Below are 23,354 nucleotides of genomic sequence, written 5' to 3'. Positions count from 1 at the left end.
CATGAAACTTGATTTTGGAGTGAATACTATAACACACATAAAACAAGTAGCAGCTAGCAGCAGAATATGCGAGCCTTCGGCTTTTTGGACAGAATATTAAAGTAACAGGGTATTTCCCATCTTTAATGATTGCAGGACTGGATTGCTTGTGTTCATATATCCTGCATGGTACAAGATGAGTTCTTTGTATAGGACATAAATTGTAAATCCATCTTCCCAGAATGAAGTGTTAGATAAGCATCCAAATACACTCTTTCTGTGCTGTCTCCCTCACTGATTAAGGTTCTGAGATTTCCACGGTGCATACTAAGGTTGGTTTTGTATGACAGAGGAGTATGCCTGGGGCAAATGAGGCCAAAAGCATAATATAGGAAAAAAAGAGAGTGGCAATACTGAAGTATCTATTCAGAGGAGATTGATAATTGTAACAGAAATAAAGGAAAGAATACGACAATAAAAGTTAAATAAAAACTAGAAAGATTAAAGGAAGGGTAATTAAAAATATAGAAAAAAACATAAAATTCAATATAAAAGTTAATGTTGATGTAAAAACCATATAGAATTATATTATCGCTTTAAACCATAATTAAACCCCTGAGAACATACAGGTATCTAAAGGTACACCAAAACCAAACATCAGTTTTTATTGTCTTCAAAGGAAGCCTATATCTTTCTATATACAATGGAGAATATAGAGGATATAAAATTCTAGACGTAAGAGATAGAAATGTCAGGTGAAATAGCAGTGGAACAGTATTTGCATAAACCCCCCCAATAATAATAGCCAAGTGGCCTTGATTAGTGTACCTTTTAGTGTTGAGTTAGCTAACTTGCACTTTATTTTTATTAAATGGGTTATGTTTTAAATAACTGTAGATGAAACTTTCACATTAAAAGGGTATAATCTAATTTAAAATGCAAAGTTTCTAGGCCAGTAACTGAGTTCAAGCAAAACTAACTAATGCAGAAGAGGAAGAAACAATGTTCCTGTTTTCCTTGTGTAACAGAGCCTTCTGACACAGCTGTGGTCCATCCACCAGTATGGAGAAACAAGTCTGTAGCAAACCCAGAAGTAATATTCACACCCCCCCACACACACGGCATCTCCAGAAAGATGCAGATTTACCTGTGTAATTCAGGAGGGCACATCAGATTTTCCAAAGTCAACACTGAATTATTAAAGGTCTTTCGGCATCTAGAGGTGCAGAGCAATATCAGTTAAAAAATTCAGCCTGTGGATGCAGACTTGGTCTTCTCATCTCTCCTTTAACTTGATTACTCTTGCTTTTTGGTGAGTTGTCACTGATACCAGGCATTCATTTCAAATATAGAGAACTGCTTTCAAACAAGGAGAATACTGCAGAATTTAAGACAGTTTTACATGCAACTACTTACATAAAGACTTTGACAACACTACTTCAATTTTTTTGTTTGACATCATCTTATCTGTTACATTGCACCTGGAATGACTTTATTAGTCTTGAATTATTACCTGTAGAAACAATGTCTATTTTTGAATATTGATGCTTCTGTAATTGCCCATGGAATGTATTACATTACCAAAATCTTTTTCCTATTAGATGACCTATTTTTTTCCTGCTTTCATATAAGCTTTTTTGTTCTGTCTGCAGTGTGTAAAGAGAATAATTGATCCCTAATATTTTAATAGGAAAGGTCAAAGCACTTTGCATAGTATCCCAGTTCAATTGCTTTTGTACTAGTACCTTAACACATTTTGTCTAGTGTCAGCAGTTATGAAAGGTAATAAACTGCAAGAATTGAAACTCTGGGTTTTGCTATATTCCCAACCCCTATTTAATTCTGTAGTAATCTCACACAACTGTGCAGGGGTGAAAAAAACTTACATTAAACTATGGCCATCTTCCAAATATATTGTGGACATCCAAAACATTTTACTTGAAAGTACTACACTCTGAATAATTTCACACAGAGTTATTTGGAAGCCTGAAATAAAAGGCTTGACTTTTTACTGCCAGAGACTCCATGTAGCAATTTTTTCCTGTGCAAAGAGGGTCTAAGTGCCACAGACCCAGAACAACAGTATTGACTCCCACTTTTTATTCATATTAGGCAAGTGTAAAGAAAAAATGTATGCAAAGGCAGTTAGTGCTTATTCATTAAGAGTATAGATAAGTGCTAAGGCATGGAAGGGCTAGAAAAGTTCAAGTAGTAGAAAATATAAAAGGATTCCAGCTTTAGTTGAAACACACACAGGTAACACAACGTCGAAGTAAGCGGAGAAGTAGAAATTTTAGTATCGCTGAATCTGTAAAACTGAAAAAGAATCCGAGTCTTTTACTATAAAAACTATTTACTAAATTATGTAAATGTAATATATAAATAAATTATTTCATCTTTCCACAATGTCTGTGGAAGCAAACTCTCTGTTTCTCCACAAAAATATTAGTCATAATTAAGAAATGCATTTAATTAGGTCTTTGTCTTAAAATTCCATATAATCCTCAGCCTCAATCAAGGGTACATGTATTTCTCATAATTCAGTGTCTGGGAGCTTCACATCCACACTCTATTTGTCCTGAGAGTGCTTCTGGAGGGAAGTATTAGTTTTCCCACTTCACAAATGCCAGGGGCGAGTGGGATCAGCAGTACTATTTCATATAATAGGTACCCAGACATGTTTGAGCAAAAAGAAATGATAGAAACCCTTCTGCAATTTTTACTTCCAAATTAGGCTTAGAGGCAGTAAGGGAAGCATAAATCAGAATGTTTTCAGAGAAAGGAGATGAGATCCGTGTTTTGTTACAAGGATTTCAGAAACTCTATTGCTTTGTCTATACATCTATAATTAATTAAATGGGCCAGGATACATTCTCTGGCCCTGAGGACAACTCATACAAATGCATGCCTTCCAGAAGAGGCAGGCTGCAGCCATACTGCTTGTTGGCCTGTGCTGGCCTGTGGAACGTGATGGGTATTGCACAGGGGGGTGTTGCTTTGCAGAGACCAGGGGTCATGCTAGCAGTTCAGTAGCATGGATAACCACCTGCCAGGTGCTTGGACCCATAGCCTGGCCCTGCTTAGTTAGCTAGTATAGATATAACCTGCCTTTTGCAAATATTGACTTGGTTTTGGTATAACATGGTGTGATGAGGTTTTGAAACTGTAATCAAGTCGATGGATCTAGTGAAGTCACTGCTACAGGAACTGTCACGTGTTCTTCTTCAGAAAAATAAAACAAAACCAAAACCAACCAACCAAAGAAACCAAAACCAAACCAAAATGAAACAACAACCACCCCCAAAAGGTCTGAAATAACAACAGTAAAAGTGCTACAACTACATACCACTTGTCAAAGAATTTTCTAGAATCTGGTAAGGTATATTTTTTATTTGCTTACTTTCATCACCTTATTCTAGTGTCTGAACTCACTTAATCAGGGCAAGCCACCACACAGGTTATTGTTCTTGGTGCACTGACTACTTGTATCCTGGTGTCACTCAAATTTTGGAAGAGATCTCTGCCTGAAGTACAGTATGGATTAGACTATGTCTGCAAAATCTGACCATCAGTTGTATGCAAATCAGTTCAGTACTTCCGATAATATAGTAGGTTTATTAGATGCTAACTTCAATGATACCTTCCTCTTTGGCAGAGTCAGACAGGTTTCTGGCAAATCTAGCCCATTACCTATTCATCTCTAATTTGTTCAAATTAACTGTCAGATGCTGCAATTTTCCCCAGAACAAGGTCAATGTAGACCTGAAAACCTTTCTTTAAAACTGTTTCTTCTTTTGTCAGTAGCTACTTAGTTTAAGCAATGGATAGTGGCTTTGCCTTTGCTTTCAGTGCTGAAAAATATTAGTCAAAATCTTGACGACTAATGTAAAATATCATGCAAGAATTTTGAACCCAAAAATTCCACCAAGTGTTTATGGCTTTTTCAATGTTAAAATGTAAGAAGAAAAAAAAAAATCAACTTCTAACGTCTCCTTTTCCACTTGAGATTATCAAATTCTGTAAAGGCTTTTCATACGGTCATAATCGTCTGGTCTCCTTTAAGCTTTTTTCTATGGCATGCTGACCACAAGAAGCTGTTCCCACCTTTGCTGTTGTTACAGAATGACCCTGTAAAAAAACCATGACATGCCTTAGAATGGTTCTTATATTTTTTTATCTTCCTGTGTCTTCTTAGAGTCATGTATGTGACTTTATAAATGTAAGAATTAGTAGTCTGTAAAAAATTTCTCTATTTGCCATAGCCAGGTATCATCTTAAATTAGAAATGCCCTGGACAATAGTGGTTTGTCTAAAAGTGGCTGAATTTCCTGTTTATTCATGTCATGCTTATGAGTTTCCCAATTCATATTCTCATTCAGATAGATATCAGCTTGTTGGACCTCAAATCTGCATTTATTAATCTACCATATTTGCTAACATCTCTGCTGTAAATGTACATACCCTTGTCATATATTCGGATATTTAGAACTCTAGATGAAATCATCTCTGAGCCACAACCACTTCTGTTTAAGAGTAGAAAGACACTGGCAATTTGATGTTCTGAATGACTGTTCTAGAGGTGTTCAGGTGATGAAGATCCACAACCAACATTCATTACCTGCACAGCTTCCTGACAAGGGCTTTGATGCAGATGTACAATGAAACAGATTCTTTTGCTAGGTGGAATTTGCCAGGAACCTGCACTAACATCTGACTGCGATAATGCTTTGGCCACTGGCACTCAGATTAGTGCCCAGTCAGCTACAGGCAGCACATGTTCTTGTCTGTGTGTCCTTACAAATGCACAACTTCCCTGATGGGCTTCAGCTAATTCTTTCATAGCTGTGACTTTCTTTTCTTCCTCAATAAAATCCCTTTTACACTGCTAACATGTAGACCATGTTGCTATTTTTCAAGGCTTTATGAGACCCCACTTTTCCTAGTGTGAGAACTGGATCTAAATAAAGCTGTGCCAGCAAACTAGTATCTCTGATGCTATCAGCTACCTAGTCTTTTAATAGTGTCTGCTTTTAACATGCTGTATTTGCAGGGTACAGCAAGACTGAACTGCAGCAGCTAAAAGCTGCTTCTTTCTCGCCCCCCCCCGCCCCCCCCCCCCGCCCCCCCCCCCCCCCCCCCCCCCCGGCTCCTGGAACCTTCCAATAAGTTTGGCCTTATCAAATCTAGCATTCTTTCTGCCTGGCCTATTAATATGAAAAGTCCCTTGTATTTTGTTGTATCCTTTTCTTCCACTGTCATTCTGGGAAGGAACACATAGGGTCGTCAGCAATGTCATCTGTGGCACACATCAGAACGCTTGCCTGATATTGCCAGCTATACTACAAGCCTCTGATGCTGCTGAAGCCTCTAGACGGAGCAAGGCCCTCACAATGCCTTATCACACAGCCATTTGTAATCTTGGCTTCGTTACTACAGAGAGATGGGGCTGAGTTTCCTTCAGAGGTTTCTTCTTTCCCTGTCAATTCATCCCTGCAGCAGTGTTGCAAGGTTTCTGTTTCATTATTCCTGCTTTAGACAGCATGATTCTTTCCACTCCTCATACCCCTGTGGGTAACCATGTAAACCAAGATGCCTAATATTGAACTTCAGCTGAAAAATCGTCAAATGGGCATATTCTTTCTGCTTATTAACTTCACTCTTCTGCCACCTTTGGTTAGGAGTCCTCTGCTCTGGACAACTGCACAGCTTACTGCCCAACCCCCTGCTTCAGCTGTGAATATAAAAGACATAGCTCATTTCTGGTGGCCAAACTGACATTTCCCAACATCAGAAATATCAGTCAAAACAAATCTGTTGCCCAAATGAAACAGGCAAAGACTGCTGATCAGGGTGAGCTGTGCCCTCAAAGCCAGCTACACCCAGCTGCAAGGGCTGTAGCAGCCTTGCAAACCTAACTTGACCAAACCTCAACATTGCAGTGATGGGGTGAAATGTCTGTCAGTACTATGGCTTTAGAATTTCCTATGGGTAACGACTCCCTTGCCAGTACAAAAAGGCACACAGAGAGCAAAGATCTGGCCCATTCGGTTCCAGTTGCACTAGGAAGATTTTTTCATTAAAATTTATCACTGTGTTTTGGCAGATATAATTCCATTAATTCTAGCAGCTTTGCTAATGCAACAAAATAAATGTCTCAAATCCCTCACCTCTGGAAGAAGTGATGTATAAATATGCCTGTCGTATCAATTTCAAACCAGGGACTAGAAAAATAGGATTAGAACAAGGTGAACCAGTCCAATGGCTAGGATAAACTAAACGAGTGCAAGGCTCACATGATCCTTTTAATGGGGTTAAGCCACAAAAAGAGTGGGAAGCAGTGCAGCAATAAGTTTCAGTTGTGCTTTTTTATTACAGACATATATAACCCTACTCCTTTTCATTTGTACAAGAACTGTTTTTCTGAAGATGTCTATTTCAGAGACTGAAGTATTCCTTTCCTAAAAACTTCTTATTTTACAAATGAAATAAAAAGAAATACAGTTTAAAAGGTAGAATTCTAAGAGTTGTGTCTAGCACATACAAGAAAGACTGGACAATGATTCTTGTATCAAAGTTAGGTGGAAAACACAGTATTTCTGTTAACAGAAAATTAATTCAAAATGCATGTCCTGTTCATCAATTTGTTAAACTCCCGTTGTTAAAAGAAAACTAAATAGCACCCCACATAGTTTTTACTGGTTACAAATGTGTAATAAGACTATAAGAGATATGTATATCCAGCCAGCATTTTCAAGAATGTTACTTATTTTTCAACTCAGGGGAAAAAAAAAAGAAAAAAGAAAAAAAAAAAAAAAGACACACACACAAAATAATTTTAAAATAAGAGCACAGTAACTTTGTCCCTAAAAATGAAGGGACAGGAGAGCGATTTTACTATTTTTCATTTTAAAAGAAGAGAATGTATATAATTGCCAGGAAGCTGCTACACAGCAAAACAGCTGTAAAGACTCAGTTTTCTTGGCCTGGCTTCCAGGAGCTATGTTACTAGATTTTGAAACAAGTAATTTAAACCAAATGTGCACATAGCCATGGATTCAAAATAATCTGGGAGATCCTCCATGGAATTGCTACTTTGCTTTTGATGATTCTGGGCATCTTGCTGAGGCCTTCTGCTTCAGTCAGGTAGAGTACCAGAAAGCAAAATAATGGTATCAACAATACATAAAGCTATTTTTATAGTGTCTGAATCAGTCTCTATGGCAACATTTTTTAGTCTATTTAGATTTTTTTAAAATCTCTGTCTCTCTTTCCCCCTTCTTGCATTATTCTCTTGAGTGACAGATATTGATAGAAAGATAAAACATAATGTCCACATATACACATCTGTTGAGTTTGGAAGAGTAGGTGGTTGTTAGCTTTATACTTGACCTTTCCCTTTAACAGATATTGTAAAGACATTCTACTAAACTTCTTTCTTTGAGAAAAATTTACCTGGAAAAAAGCAAGATACATTCAACTTGAAATCAAATTACTCCAAATACGCATAGGTATATAATTTTTCCTCGTCAAGTCTGAATGTTTTATGAGAGTGGTGTGTGTGTCATCATTACTGTTTTATAGTTGGGGAGAGGCAAGTACAGACAAGAAAAGAAAAAAATAATCCAAGGTCAGCCAGCCAGCTAGCAGTTTCACTGACTGTAGTAGCAGATTTGCAAGGCTTCAGTACCTTAAAAAGTGGTTTCTGATGCTACATTTTATACCTAAGCTCTCCTAACTCAGAAGGTTTACATTTCTGGCTCATTATATCCTTGCCTCTCCCTTCTGTTGCTGTACAAAAAGAGCATACAAACAAGGGGGAAACAGGACTGTACCCTGAGAACCACGAAACCACCTGCCTCAAAAGGCCATTAAATTCACAGAGAAAAACAAACCATGCATGTATAAAAGCAAAGGAAATTTGTTTTTATAAAATCTTTTTCATTTGTATTAAATCAAAGTATTTCATGTAAGAACAGTAGGTGGGAAACTTACGGGGTTTTATTGGAGGAGAAAAAGGTAAGATTGAAGAGTGATGGCTAAATGGGGATGATATTCCTGGGCAGTATAGGAGTGAAAGCAGCTGGTGCTGGTCTGGGCTGCCTGCACAGAAGAGTTTTACTGAGGACCTTGAACCTTTGTGTAAACAGAGCAGCAGAGGAGTGCCTGTTCTTCAGAACTCTGTGGATGAAAGGGGTTTTCTTTACACTGGCAGAATTCTTATCCCTCATGATTTGACCTGATTTTTTAAATTATCTGATATAATTTTGCTACCTGCCAGCTTTAGATCATAAGAACAGCAGTATCGGATCAGCTCAGTGATCTGTCTTGTTCACTATGCTGTCGACATGAACCAGATACATAGGAAAGTGTATAGGAACAGGGAATGAATGATCCTATCTCTGATGCACATTCCCAACTTTTTGCAGTCAGCAATTTAAAGATTTTCTGAGCCAGAACTGCATCCAAAGCATCCAGCAGTTAGCCTATTCTGTAATCCATTTTAAACACATTTATCTCTTTGGCTACCTTCAAATCCTAAAGCAGTGAGTTCCATATTTCAATTCTGTGATGTATCAAGAACATAAAAATAAAATTAAAAAAAAAAAGAAAAAATATCGAGCATCCTAGTTCTAACATTTAAAATTTTATTTGAATGCAAATCACATTATTTGTATCCTGAGCAGAGTTGTTTGTCTTTACAGTCCCTCACAATAACTGGAAGGAGATTTTAAAAAGCACCACAGATGAGGATGATTCATGTGTATCCAACACTCAAACAAAATTGCAGATGATCGGCTGCATCCTGTTGGCTGTTTCATGCAAAAACCAGAGTGCCGTGATACAAGCCAAAGTGTCATTTCAGTTTCATCAGAATGTACTTATATTTTTAAGCACCAGCAATTTTCTTACAAATATTATAAACTCTGCAATTTCTTTAATTGAAAATTTAATATTAGATGGTTTGTGATTTAGAATACGAAACTGTAAGAGGAAGTTTAGAAATGTATATGCTGATAGTTTATGAGATCAATTGAGTAATTAGAATGAGTGTTCTCACCAGAAAAGTTTTTTTTTAAAAAAAGATACATTAGTAATATCAACCAGTGCTTTTGTGCCACATTTAGACAGAACGCTGTCTTACAATTCACCAACTAAATGTGGAATCAAATAGTAAAAAATATTCTTTACAAATATTGTTAATGGCTAAAAATAGCAAAGTTGTTTATGGGGGGAGGGAAGGGGGAAGCCACAAAATATCTGCCTCATTGGATGAAGTTGATTCAACAGTAGTTCTGAAGTAATTAGTGGCATGTACTTACCATAAAGCCATCACAGCATTACCACCTTTAAGGGTTGAAAACAATTTATCTTCAGAAAATATGTGCCTAGTGTGGATTGAGAAGGTAATATTAATGAAGGAAAGAACCAGGAAATAGCAACACACTTAAAGCTGGCTAGAGCTAAAATCAATGACAAAAGGCAGTCAGAAACACATGAGTAATTTATTAAACAATGATAGATTTGGGTAAGTAGCACTGCAAAATCAGTCCTCCTGATATGTAGGGTGAAGATAAATTAGCAGTTTTGTAAACTGAGCAGTTCTGTTTGCCCTTTTACTAACATATAAACCAAGCCTTCAAGAAATGCATTTGCTCTTCTCCTGCTTGGTTTTCACTGCTGTATTTATCCCCAAAGCTATGTGAAACCTCCTAGGGTAAAAACACTACTGGAATTAAACTTCTGTCAAGGGATCACCCTGAGCAATTGCATTATTAGCAATCGTCTTTATCAGGTGTCCTGTCATGTTCGGCTCTGTCCCAACACCGAGGGAGAGCACCGGGGGCTGCTCTCTCAAGGGCACTGCAGTCTGAGTCAGGCACAGAGCATGTACTATTCAAAACACTGAACTAAAGGCAGTAAAGATGTAGTTTTATTCAAGTCCATCCTCTCTTTGGTAAAATATATGTTCATTCATACAATGATCTCATACACGTCGTTAGGGAATACAAATCACCTTACAAAGCGCTAATATCTTTCCTATGCATGTACAAGTGGCCACTGTTCTGTTATGAGTGGAGCAGATGATTAAATAGCCCAGATAAATATGGGATTCTCAGAGCATCTTCTTTGATATGAAAAATACAGATAGAAGAATAAAGTGTATTTTAAACAAGTGTTCATAATGGGGACTTTGTACACTGCCTGCTTCCTCTTGTTGCTGCTTGTATGCTCACAGTGCAGAAATTAACACGACCTTCATCAAACTGATTGTGCAGACTTTCTGGTTCCCTTCTTCTCCCTGAAATAACAAACTTTGAGATACTAAATCTTCTATTGCTGTAGGCATCTTTAATGAGAAGCTCTTCAAATTCCCTGGCAAGCATTATCTAAGAGCATAGCTAAAGCCCGCCTGGAGAAAGCTATCATGTTGCTAGGCGCTAGTTCTCTCTATAGTTTATCTTGCTGAAATCTCTGTGCATTCTTTCCAGTGTCCCTCCAGAAAATGTTTCCTTCCTCATTTGGAAACCCCTTTTTTCTCCAGCAGGAGGTTCATGTTTGCAGAGTCCCTGGGAGTTAAGCAAAGGTGAAACCAGTAGATATGAGGCCTTGCAGAGAGCTTTAAGGTCCTAAAAAGACTCCTTATAGTGACTCCCATAAAAAGACTATATTTAAAGCCTACAGGAAGAAGAAACTTGTACTCGCTGGTATCTGTGAGGAATCGGTGCTATTCCAAATACTAATGATACCCCAGCTCTGCCTTCAGACTCTGTTGACAGGAGTAGATTCACTTCACCTTACATCCCAAGTATGAACTAACTCAGCCAAACTTTTCTGTGGCTTCAGGAGAAGAAACAGGGAAGTGGAATAGAGGCAAGAAATCCAGGGCCAATAAAAAGACTTCTATTCACCTTAATCAAGAAATCTGGCTTGAAGTAATGTGATAGAGGAGCTTTTACTAGTTATAATTCCTCCTGCTGCATCTGATCCCTCTACAAGACCATTTCATTCTTTGCTCCTTTAAAACACACAGATTGTTATAATGTTCCTGTCTAATAATTACAACTTTATAAATTTTTATAATCATGCTAAAAGAATCATTGTGAATCATTCCACACTTTTTTGTCATAAATATTATTTTGTCATTACTTCAAACTTTTTATCCTGCTGGTTTAACATAGCAGACAAAAAGAACTGAATAAAGGTGATACCTCACAGAATTTCCTCCTTGCTAGAAGACAATGCAAAGGTATAAGCAGCATAAGTGATTTCACCTTTTATAAGAAAGGGAACCTTGACATTTTGCTTTCTTATGCAAGCAATGAATGGAAACTAATGTCAAAATATTAACTGAGTGGAGAAGTTGACTTTTTAACCTATTGTTGTCTTTCCTGTTCTTAGTCAATCTTCCATATACATGTGTGAACACCACCTCCTCTCTGGTTGCTTTTTTCTTTCAAGTTTCATAAATTATCAAATTATCCACCATGCCAGCAGCCACATGTCCTGGTTTCAGCTGGGGTAGAATTAGTTTTCTTCTCAGTAGCTGGTGCAGTGCTGTGTTTTGGATTTAGTATGAGATTAATGTTGATAACACACTGATGTTGTTGCTAAGAAATGCTCACTCTAAATCAAGGACTTTTCAAGTTTTCCATGCTCTGCCAGTGAGAAGGTGCACAGAATCTGGGAGGAAGCAGGGCCAGGACAGCTGACCTGAGATAGCCAAAGGGATATTCCATAGCACAGAACATCATGCTGACTGTATAAACTGGGAGGAATTGGCCAGGGGCTGAAGATTGCTGCTCAGGGACTGGCTGGGCATAGGTCAGAGGGCTGTGAGCAATTGTATTGTGCATCACTTGTTCTTCTCCTTTTGGGTTTTATTTCTCTCTCCATCTCTCTCCTTTTCATTACAGTTGTTGTTATTATTGTTGCTATCGTGGTTTTGTTTGGGGTTTGTTTTTTTTTCCAATTACTAAGTTGTTCTTACCTCAACCCACGAGTTTTATCTTTTTCACAAATCTTCTCCCCATCCTGCTGAGGAGGTGGGGAAGTGAGCAAGCAGCTGTGTGGTATTTAGTTGTTGGTTGTGGTTAAATCACAACACCATGGTATACAATGACCAGAACTGAAGGTCAGACAGAGATGCAATGTATCTTGAGGAACTGCCTCCTTTGATTTCCAAAATGTGCCCAGGCATCCATTGCTATACAATCTTTCTTCTATGTGAAAGTCACTGAGATTTCATTAATATCATAAGAAACACATAATTACCCAATGCTTTCCCTTTCCTGTATTTAAAGGTACTTTAAATTTATAGCCTATCTTTTTTTAACTATGTTTTCCATAAAATAGAGCCCTCTGTTAGGAACGTCTTCCAGCTGAAATTTCATCCTGTAGATGAGGCAGTTTCATCAGCATTACATGGATCTCTGCATGAAGTGAAGAAAGAGATGGATGGCCTCTGAAACAACCTATGGCTAGTGCATTAAAGGCATTATAAATTAATATCATAACCATAAGAGGAATTAATGTGATTCATGATGCTATTGTATAATAAGCTTGTATTGACTGTGCTGTACATGAACTAGAGCACTGTCAGTTGCCCAAATTGGAGATTCTGTCCTGCTCCCCTCACTCTGTGTTCACTCTCAGGTACACAGGTAGACATGCTCTGATATAGAGATGTAAAGCAATCTCCTCTGTCTTTAATCTGCTGAAAATACTGCTTTGCAATGCATAAGCCATCCAAGGCTCTCTTTTCCTCCACTTGCTTTTCTAGTGTGACAACGTGTGCTCTGATTCTAAGGTTACAGGGAAAGAGTACATATTTCTGAAAAAAAAAATTAGGTTTTCAATTAAATGAAACAGTAAAACCCACTGGTAAACCACATGTGTACACATATGTATCCCATTAACAACTTTCAGATGCACTTAAATTCATTTTTTTAAAAGTACCTGTCTGTTTGTGTATGTCTACATACGTGGTCTATGAACACCGCTTGACTCAAAAGCCTCTGTTGTCCTCTCTTCATAGGCATGTGTGGTCACCCCCACACACAGATACTCCATTTGGGTTCTGTGTTAGGTTCCTGTGCTGGGTCTGGCTGGGATGGAGTTTATTTTCTTTACAGGATCCTCTGTGGTGCTGTGGTTTGGGTTTCTAATTAAAACCGCGTTGCTAACATGCTGATGTTTCAGCTATTGCTGAGCAGCGCTTACACAGCGTCAAGACCTTCTTAATTTCTCAGCTGCCCTGCCGGCAAGGAAGTTGGGGGTGTGCAAGACGATGGGAGGGGACACAGCTGGGACAGCTGACCCCAGCTGACCAAAATGCTCTCCCGTACCATATGACAACGTGCTCAGCAATACAAGTGGCAGTGGTCTTTCAAAAGTAGCTGTTGCTTGGAGACTGGCTGGGCAACAGTCTGCTGGTGGGAGGTGGTGAGTCATTGCCTTTGCATCACTTGGTGAAGGCTTTTTTTCCTTCATTTATTAAATTGTCTTTATCTCGATCCCACCAGTTTTTCTCACTTTTGCTCTTCCGATTCTCTCCCCCATCTTGCTGGGGGGAGTGAGCAAGTGACTGTGTGGGTGCTTAGCTGCTGGCCAAGGTCAGCCCACCACATTTGCTCAAAACCACCACATGTTTTATTGGATGAGAGAACAAAGCCAAACTGTTCTACGTGTCTCTGTAGGTGGGCATGACCTCAAGCATTGGCATGAAGTCATCCATACTCTGGAAGCATTAGCATGCCTCTTGGCACAATTTTGTCCCACACTAACTAGCATTATCCCAGTCAATGCCCTGAGTTTGGGATAGTTAGAACTGGCAAGGGACCAGTGACAGCAGGCTGTTTGAATATGGCCACCTTATTTTGGAGCACAGAAAAATTTACTAATATAGACATTTACTGTGTCATTCCAGCTGGCCGCAGGATGAGTGAATGCTTTCTAACCCATTTGATCTGCAAGCACAAATATATGTAGCCATAATGTATCTTAAAAAAAAAATTATCAGTTATTTTGGAAAAATAAACTGAAGTTATGTGGTATGAGAAGACTTTGGATGACCACAATAATGTAGATACTATCTTCCTTCCCTGGATTATTTCTATTTCAGATTTAAATTTCTTCTCTCAAAAGGGACCATTTCTCACTGTCTTCATATTGCTAATCCTAAATGACACTCTCCTTTGAAGAAAACTAGGCATCCTTAAAACTGAGGGTGCTCTTGGGGGCAAAATCATCCTTTTCCTGTTACCATTCTTATATAAAGACTCTTAAGACTTATGTATAGAACTGTAATTTAAAAAGAAAAAGAGTAAGGGTAGCTGACATATGACAATCTTGTAATAGCATTGCAAAGATATTGCTTCAGTGCTTTCAGTCAATTGTATGAAGGGATGGAACCAATGCTTTCAGTCAATTGTGTAAAGGGATGGAACTCTTACAGTTATGCAGACAAGGAATAGTTGATGACATCAATATCCCAGACAAGAAGATGGACTGTTTTCATATGGCGATTGTAATCATCACAGTCAGACTAAGTGAAAGGCAACTGCAGGCTTTGTTGTTGAACTTCTTGTTCTAGTCATCATTTTGATTGCTGTGGAAACTCCCTAAAATTACAGCAGTTTTATTGTTAGCAAATGAGATCAATATCTAAAATAAAGCAAACGATCTGATTTAAGAGTAGAGATACTGAAGTGACAATCACATTTTCCTAATAGAAAAAGTTCTTTGATGACAGGTTTTTACCCATGTAGCACTGAGAGGCAACACAAGGCATTATTTTCTATCTACCCAGTAAGGGCTTTTTCCTGGTAATATTTCTATTAGGACATCAGTTTGCACTGGCTGTACTTGGATCATGTTACAAGAATTTGAAGTCTTACATACCAGGCTCCACTGTCTTGAGCATCCATTCTGTTACCCTCCTATGTTATGCCATCTCTTCAAAGAAGGTCCTTCAATTCCTTGCCTTTGTCAGTGCCCAGGCACCTCCTCTTTTCCTCAGAACTCCATAGGGAGCTCCCTCTCAACTGTGCTCTGAACTACTCCTTTCTTTAGCTGCAATCATTGCTGACTCATGTGTAACCTTTGTGCTTAGCTCAGCCACCCCTTCATTATCAATCCTGGCTCATTGCCCCTAGCTACTCATGCAGCCCCCACAGTGAACTTTTAAATAAATTAAAGTTAGGAAGACTCAGGACCTCTGGAACACTGTAGCACAGGTGGCTCATCACTCTAATTAACTGTTGGCTGTTGTATCCTTCATTCTTCTCCAAACCAGTACAACCATTAGTATGTTAATGCAACCAAATATTTCTACTTGCAACAACCCAAAGAGACATCTAAAAATCTGGATGTCTTTATGTAATAAGTTGAAATGAACATACAGCACATTGTTGTATGATATAGCCAAACAGCTTTTGCTTCATTGTTAATAGAGTTGTGTCATTATTATATCTCTTCAAAGCTGCCAAGAGCATTTGTCTTCATTTAAGAGCACACTGAACATTCCATATTTTAAAATTAAACCAATATGGCATTTTCAGAGTCTAAAAATAGTTCCTAAAAACAACTATCCTGTAAACCAAAGTGTAATAAAATCAGTGAAGCTTGTTTATTATTTATCCACAGTCTCCACCTTAATTTGCATAGCTCCTAAGCAAATAGAATTGTTTCTGACAGCCCAGTAGAACCACTCTGGCAGCCAGAATGAATATTCTTTTCCCCTATGAGTCACAGCCAGTTTCAGAGACTTTTCAGGCCAAATTGCACTTTCATCAATATCAAGCCAGACCCTTATGTTCACACTGCACCTTCCATTCTGCTTCTGTAATATTGTTACTGTAAATGAAGTGCAAGAACATAAGAACTTAAATTCTTCAATGGTTTTCAGGCACCAAGTTGATTTTGCTTGCACATCAATTCAAGAAACAAATCTATATTTTATCTACTCTTTAAATAAGAAATCTTTTAGACTTCGTAATGCAAAATCTCACCAAGCTTTTTCTTAATAGAGTAATTTTTCAGGATAGCATCACCTTCAATTTAATTTTTTAATTGTCATTCCTCAGTAGCTCAGTATTGAATCTGTTCTAACAAAGCATGACAGAGATTTCCACCTCTTCACCTGAAGTGAGCATGATCACTTTACACTCAAAAGGGTTGACTTTTGAGGAAAAAAGAAATTACCAAATAAAAGAAAAAGAAGAGAACTAGGAAAGGGTGCTCTCTGGCACAGTGAAGCATCACTATTACAATACAGTGATACCAATTTGGGATTAATTAGTGAGGGAGAAGTTGAAAAACTTGGTTTAAATTGATTTTATGCTTCATAGTTGTAAAGAGCTTTTTATTTTCTTTTATATCTGCCTGAAAACCTGTTGTTCTGAGCTTCATAAACTTCACAACATATTCATGTGAGGACATAGTTAAAATACTGGGTTATTTTGTCCTGACAGAGTTGACATTTACCTTGTTTAAAGTGTTTAACATCAAAGCCAACAGCATAAATTTATGAAATGAAGTAGGCCATACTTACCAGAAAAATATTCATCCAATACTTTGTAAACATTTAAAACATTTAGGATAAAAAGCAAGATCATAAGCCTCTGCTCATGCACCCTACATACCTTATTCTACAGGTTTGATACTCAATATAAGGCCCACTTAAATTAATGGAAGTCTTTCCACTGACTTTGAATTAATCCTGTAAACAATTAGAGGATCCTATTCCTTCATTTCCTGCCTGCCCAGAAATATATGCATTTCTGTATATACTGCTATATACATATATACTGTTATATATATTCTGTTCACAGCACAAAGGCAAGAAGGGAAAAGCTTCCCTTGCCACTTTTTGTAATTGAAGAAATCAAATTGTCTCTGAGTATCCTGTTCTGTGATGTTGCTTGTGCTGAGCTCATTTGCTGGAATATAACCTAGCAATAACAATTCAAACCAGGAGGAAGACTAAAATGAGTATAAGGTAACTATATGAGAACTGTCTTCCTACTGGCTTTCAATTTACAGTAGGCATGCCACCAAGAAAGCAATTCTGACTTAACACATTACAAATCTGTGCATTGCACTGAAAATCTCCAGAGAATGCTGTAAACACCACAGAATTAATTTTACCGTCTCCTATGTTAGAAATAGCTGAGCATATAAGGAATTATCCAGCTGGAGTTCTTACCTCTATCCCAACCACTAACCAAAATGAGCCACAAATATTTCTATAGCCCCGAGGCAAAATAGCACAACACGGCTTGCATCCATCACAAGCAAGTCCTCCAGGGCAGGAGGGCAGCTGTGGCAAGCTGACCCTCAGGCAGGGCTCCTGGCCCAGGCTCTCCTTCAGTCTGTGCGTGAGCCTGGGCAGGGTGAGCATTTTTTGGCCCAAGGAATTCACTAAAAATTTAGCATCACGGATCACATGTCAGTGCAAAGAGGGTGCTTTTACTTTCACTAGCATAGACAGATCCTGCCATACAACAGAGCAAGGAAAGTTTGCATATGCAGCAAGCAACTTTCCTTAATTCTTTTCCATCCCAAAAACCAGCAGCCTACCCCTTCATATCTAGTGGATAGAATGATTTTATACGATGTGCATTATAACGTCTGGAGAATAATAGTGGGCAGCAGATAAAAAACAGCAGTTCTTTATAGACGTAACTGAGGGATGCCAAAGTACAACTATATGGTATCAAATCTAAATGCAAAGGAGAACTTTGAAGAAAAGTAACTGCAAAGAGCAGAAGCTAAAAAGAAGGGTCCCTATACTTTTAATGGATCAGGTATGAACGGCACCTCTATTGCTGGACTCTGCACCTGGGAAAAAATGGGGGACATTCTGACTGATCTTCATAAGAAAGTGTCATTAAAGATTGTGAATGAATCAGAGGTAATTTTCAGAAATACCTTTGAGTAAACATCAGAAAAAGAGGAGCAGGAACTGAATCTAAAGCAATCTAAATCGTAAAGCATTTAGAGAAACTTTAGGTGAAAATAAGAAGACACATATTTAAAGTGTGTCTGGAAAGTGCAAATGTGGAGAAAACTTGAAGTTTTATGTTTTCTTTCAGTCACACTTACAGCATTGCATCAGGATCACTGGGGTTATACTGTCAGATAAGAGGACAGACTCCAGAAGAGAAAAGACATGACAGACACAAAAAACTTAAAATAGCTGAACAATTGATACTGCACCTTGAGACTCGCACATTCAGTGACCCCAAAGTTTAACAACTGTTGTGATAATTTGTACATGATACAAAAGAATATATAAATCAAAACTTCATACTAAAAATACCTTACTGTGGCATTGCAGTGCTGATACAGATGAAATTTCTGAGACTGTATTTGTAAAGTAAACCAAAAGAATTTACAGCCAGCTTATGAGCTATTTATTAGAACCTAGAAAAGCATCTGGCTTGTTGTGGGCAAACAAAATGATTGAGTAGGAGAAAAAAAAATGTATGTCCTTAGTTAACACTCATTATCTTTTTGGGGGAGATCACATAACTACTCAAAACCCATTGCTATTGCACTGAAAAATTAGCTTGCTCTTAAAATCCAAGTAAGGGCTACCTTCACATTGTCTTGTACTGCCTACAGAAACCTTCAGTATAATAATTAACTGTGCATATCTCTTTACATGAAGTCAAATGCTAATTATTTTGGGTTATCATGTCAGATATCAGCACACAATATAATGAAGTTAAACTACTTAAGCCTTCAACTTTTAAGGATATCAGAGGTTTTTAGAAGATCTAAAACTTTGTCTATAAGTTAATTAAAGTATATACTTTCATAGCTGTTGGTTTAAAATATGAATAACATTATTTTAGAACAATTCCTTCCACTATAGTGCTCTTTTCAATATGGGTATCAAATTTCCTGAATTCTTTGCTTGAACAAGTGGTGTTAACTGTATTCAAGTCTGGCAACAGAAAAGAACATGTGATTTTTTAAATTAAATGGTACCTTCAAAGCTTTACGGTGCCAGTAATGTTAATGATCCTGAAAGTCTACAGCTATGATTTCTCAGGCATTTCAGATCCAACAGTTTCAAATATGTTTGGAGTTGAAGAGACAGCCTTTCTTGCCATATTTATTTTGTCATTGAAAATCTGTCCCCCTTCCAGCGAAAAACTCCTGAGATGCAAGCCCATATTTCTTTGTTTCACAGCCTCTGAAAGTCCACCTACTATTTCATGGCAGTTTACTCTAGAAATTACTATTTCATCTAGAATTCAGTATTATCTGACCAGTATACTGTATCCCTGTATTCTGACAGTGTCTGCCATTCCTTAGACAAAGGTGCTGTATTATGCAAATCAGTTTAAAAATAATCATAAAAAATGAAGTAAAGGTTAATAAGCAATACTTTCCTTTGTTAATTTATATTTTTTTTTCAAAGAAGGAAAATATAAACTGTTTTATAGTTGCGAGTTACAAAAAGACAATAAAATATACCAGTTTTGACATAGAATTATCTATCTGCTCTTTGCTATGTCCTTTGCATTCTCTCTGTTTTGTTTGTTCTTTGTTTCATTTATTCTTTTTTGTGGTCTTTAAGTGCTCTTTGTCTGTGTATTCAGTACATGGTCAGAAGTTCATAAGAATAAAATTAGCACTCATATAATTTATCTCAGGCTTATCTAAGTCAAGGGCAAGATATTTTTTTTAATCTCCAAGGAATTTTATTATTTAAATTATTTTCTGCTAGTTTTCTTTTCTACTTATGACACAATCCAGTTAAGTGGATTTTAGCCCTATTCATTTTGCTATCACCAATACAGATTTCATTTTTCATGTCTATTTTCCAGTAGCTTTGATTCTTATAGTATTTATCAAACCCCATAGAGAGGCAACTAATTTGTTGAAAGAAAAAGAACTTGTTTCAGGGGAAGAAGACAAATCAGGTATCCTTACTTAACCCTCTTTGTCTTTGTGTGGAAAATCAGTTCACATTGCTATTACAAAGAACACTGCTCTATTAAAAAAAATAAATAAATCAACAACAAAGTGCTCCAAAAAATATAATACATTATTATTTTGAGGTTGTATTTATGACCTACTTTTTGTAGGCCATAAAAATGGTTAAATGTTCTCTTTATTAGTCACCATTATTACATTAAAGATATTGATGGCTAGAATAAGTAACTTTGAATTTCCACTGTTTTTTACATTTCTCAGCTGTGCTTCTCCCTTATTTGGAGTGGGTGTCTTACACGAATAAAAGAAGGAAATAATTTGATACCTGATGTGTGCTCTTACTTTCAATAGTATATTGTTTATTAAAAAGGGATGAATGGTCTTAATGAGATATTCAAGGTAGCTGAACACTTGAGGCTCAATTAAAGCTCATGAAATTGTGCATTCTGAGGAGAGAAAAGCTCCCTTCCCCCACTTGTAATTAGAATTAAATATGGGGACCTGAGAACAACAGCCATGGGAGGAAGAGGAGGTTAGAGTTACAGAGCTGACTTAATTTCAGAAGCTTGAAGAAATAGTGAATAAATTAGGATGTTAAAATTCATTTTGTTGCAAGTTGACAGGTGCTCAGCACAGGTAATTAATTCAGTGAGTTTTAATCAACTAAAATGAGAAGCAAATAAGAATCGTCTCCTCCTAAAGCAATGGGGAAGGTACATACCACTATCTCTTGGTGCAGACAGGTTGACACAACACAGCTTTCTGTGAGTGATGGGCCACAAGGTTTTAGTGATGCTGCTGCATGTGCAGCAAGGCGAAGGGAGGCGGTGGTCCCTTGGCAAGGAAGGAGAGGAGTAGTCCATGACCTGGTGAGAACAAACAAAATACTAATAAAGTCCTTGCTAAAGTTACAGTTTCCTAGCTGGAGATATTCTGTGCCCCGTTCAATAACAGCCTTTAGTGAAAATGAATTTTTATTCCTATTCGGAAATAGACTTCCCAGATACAGCACTTTCCCAGACAGAACAGCATTGTTTGTTTATCAAAGGGGAAGAATACAGAAGTACATAAAAGAAGATTTCCAGGGGTGTATTGGTCAACTCTGCTGAGCCTGTGGCTATACCCTACGAGAGGGGAGATTCAATTGCCAGAACTGCTTCTCTGGCTGGGGAAGGAGGGAGGCTAAATTCACTTCAAGCACTGCCCGCGCATGATCCTGTCATCGCTATCCCACAGCAGTTGTTAGGTGATGTTTTGGAGCTGATTTGCATCTTTCTGATGGTATATGATACAAACATACTCTTATATCGGTGATACAGGCTTGCCATCAGTGTTCATTACAGACCTCTGTCTGCCACTCAGAAGAGTTAGCTATAATCAGCAGTCGTATATTCCAGCTAAAGAAAAAATCGCTTCTGATAAAACTTGCTGTCATCTCATTTTGAGATCAACATGATCATTAATATTTTCACCACAGTTCTTTCTTCCACAGCAGCCATGGCCACATTTGTTTCAGATTATCATCATCTATCTTTCTTTCAATGCAGAGGATAAATTATGAACTAAATTCTACAGTTGTATACTCAGTCATCCAGTCATCGAGTTTTGGTATGTTTTCACCAAAAAGATCAGGATTTGTTTGCATTTGCATTATTTATAAAGGAAATAGTATATTTACTGGGTTTTTTCAGGGTAAAAATCTGCTTTACCTGTTGAGTTTCTCCATAAAAGTTTCTGTACTATTCCTCAAAAGTAATTTTATTCTTAAATTCTTGTTCCAACAGAACATGTTAGCTTTTACAAAAACATTGATAGGAAAGCAAATTGAAGTCGTATAGTGGGAATTCATTACATATGAGCCAGCTAGTAAAAGAAAAGACATTTGTGTATTTTCTATTATATTTATTGTGTGTTTCACTGCATAGTTTTCATTTTAAATATTTTTCATATACAGGAAATATTGCTGTCACTTAGGCTTTAACAGTATAGATTTTATGAATCCACATACTTTAAGCACATTGAAGCATAAGAATTAATGGCAAAATCTGGATGGAATGACTAGTACAATTTCAAGATTTTTTTCCAGTTTACATTCCTCACTTCTTAAAAATAAACAATAGTTCTCTTGCAAATAATTACATAGACCTCCTTTCTCCCAGATTTAAATACACATAATTTATAAAATTTATAAAAAATTGACAACTTGACCCAGAATTAGAAAACAAGGTGTTTGTCACATCTGCAAATTCATAGCAGAAAATCAGTACGTTTTGACTTTTTTAGTGCATAACTCTGAAAATTCAGAGATTATCAGCTAATGCTAATATCAGCTGATACCAGCTATCAACTATGTATTTCAGATAACTATTGGAGTGAACAAACACAATTGATTTCAGATAAGAATCTGAGAATATTACCACAAAAGAAAATTCAACGCAAAAAGACCTGAAAGTAATTAGGAATATAAAATGAATTAAAAAATGTCTGGTGTCATATATATCTTATCCTTCCCAATTTTTTGTAGCTACTAGCCTTGATTCAACAATATATGCAAGCATTTATATATAATTAGGAACTTGCATATTTTCTTCCTAAATAGTTTGCCGAACCAGGATTTTAGTAAAAAAAATTACCTACCCTTTTATCACATGCGTGTGAGATAGCTATTAGATGTGTATGCTGCATAAATAATCATAAAAATAATATAGTACTTCTTAACTGTGATCTTGTATTGTTAATACAGGGTGTGGGTTTTTTTTAACCTTGATATAATTTTGAAACTTCAAATTATTATAAGAATAAATTGTGGTTCTGGTGTGGTTTTCGTTCTGGGTTACAATGCACACTGCATTTTGTAGCCTGCAATGGGCATTTTAAGCAACACAGCAGAGAGTAGGTCATAATTTAACCCAAGAAGCTCATGTATATAAGCTACAATGTCAAGTTTAATTAAGGGCTACAGTGACAAAAGCATGTGCTCAAAATTCTTTTCAGATAACAAGTGACCGAAAAATTTAAAAACAATATCCAGGGTAACTGTTAAGGTTATGATAAACTGACTAAAAAGATCCGAGACAGAATATTCCAATAAGTTAAAGTTCTATGAGATTTCAATTAAAAACAAAATCAAAATCAAACAATGTATTGCCTAAAATTCAGATTTACAGTCAGGATCCTTCTGCATGGAGGGAAAGAAAACAACTGGCAATTAGGAGTATTTGTATTCCTACATTTTCGTTATTCAGCTCTGTGAGATTTTTATAATCAGTAACTTTGTAACTTGCTTCCACAATGGCTTTATGATGATCAAAGTAAATGCGTAGAAAAAAAATCTAGTGGCATGATTTATTTTGTGTTCTTTGTCCCTGCTCAGCACACTCAGTGTTTGGGAAAACAGTCAAAACCTCTTCTGCCTAATCCCCATC

General features: G+C 37.1%; 1 protein-coding gene across 5 annotated transcripts in view; it reads left to right on the top strand.

Annotated features, from left to right (window-relative positions):
• ADGRB3 (adhesion G protein-coupled receptor B3) overlaps positions 1-23,354 on the top strand; it is a 466,174-nt gene that overhangs the window by 397,250 nt on the left and 45,570 nt on the right. The gene's annotated exons all lie outside the window — the stretch shown is intronic.

This window comes from Falco biarmicus, chromosome 6 (genome assembly GCF_023638135.1).
Source record: "Falco biarmicus isolate bFalBia1 chromosome 6, bFalBia1.pri, whole genome shotgun sequence".
Classification (NCBI taxonomy): domain Eukaryota; kingdom Metazoa; phylum Chordata; class Aves; order Falconiformes; family Falconidae; genus Falco; species Falco biarmicus.
The sequence above is the reverse complement of the archived record's forward strand: the minus strand, read 5'-3'. Positions and strand labels throughout refer to the sequence as shown.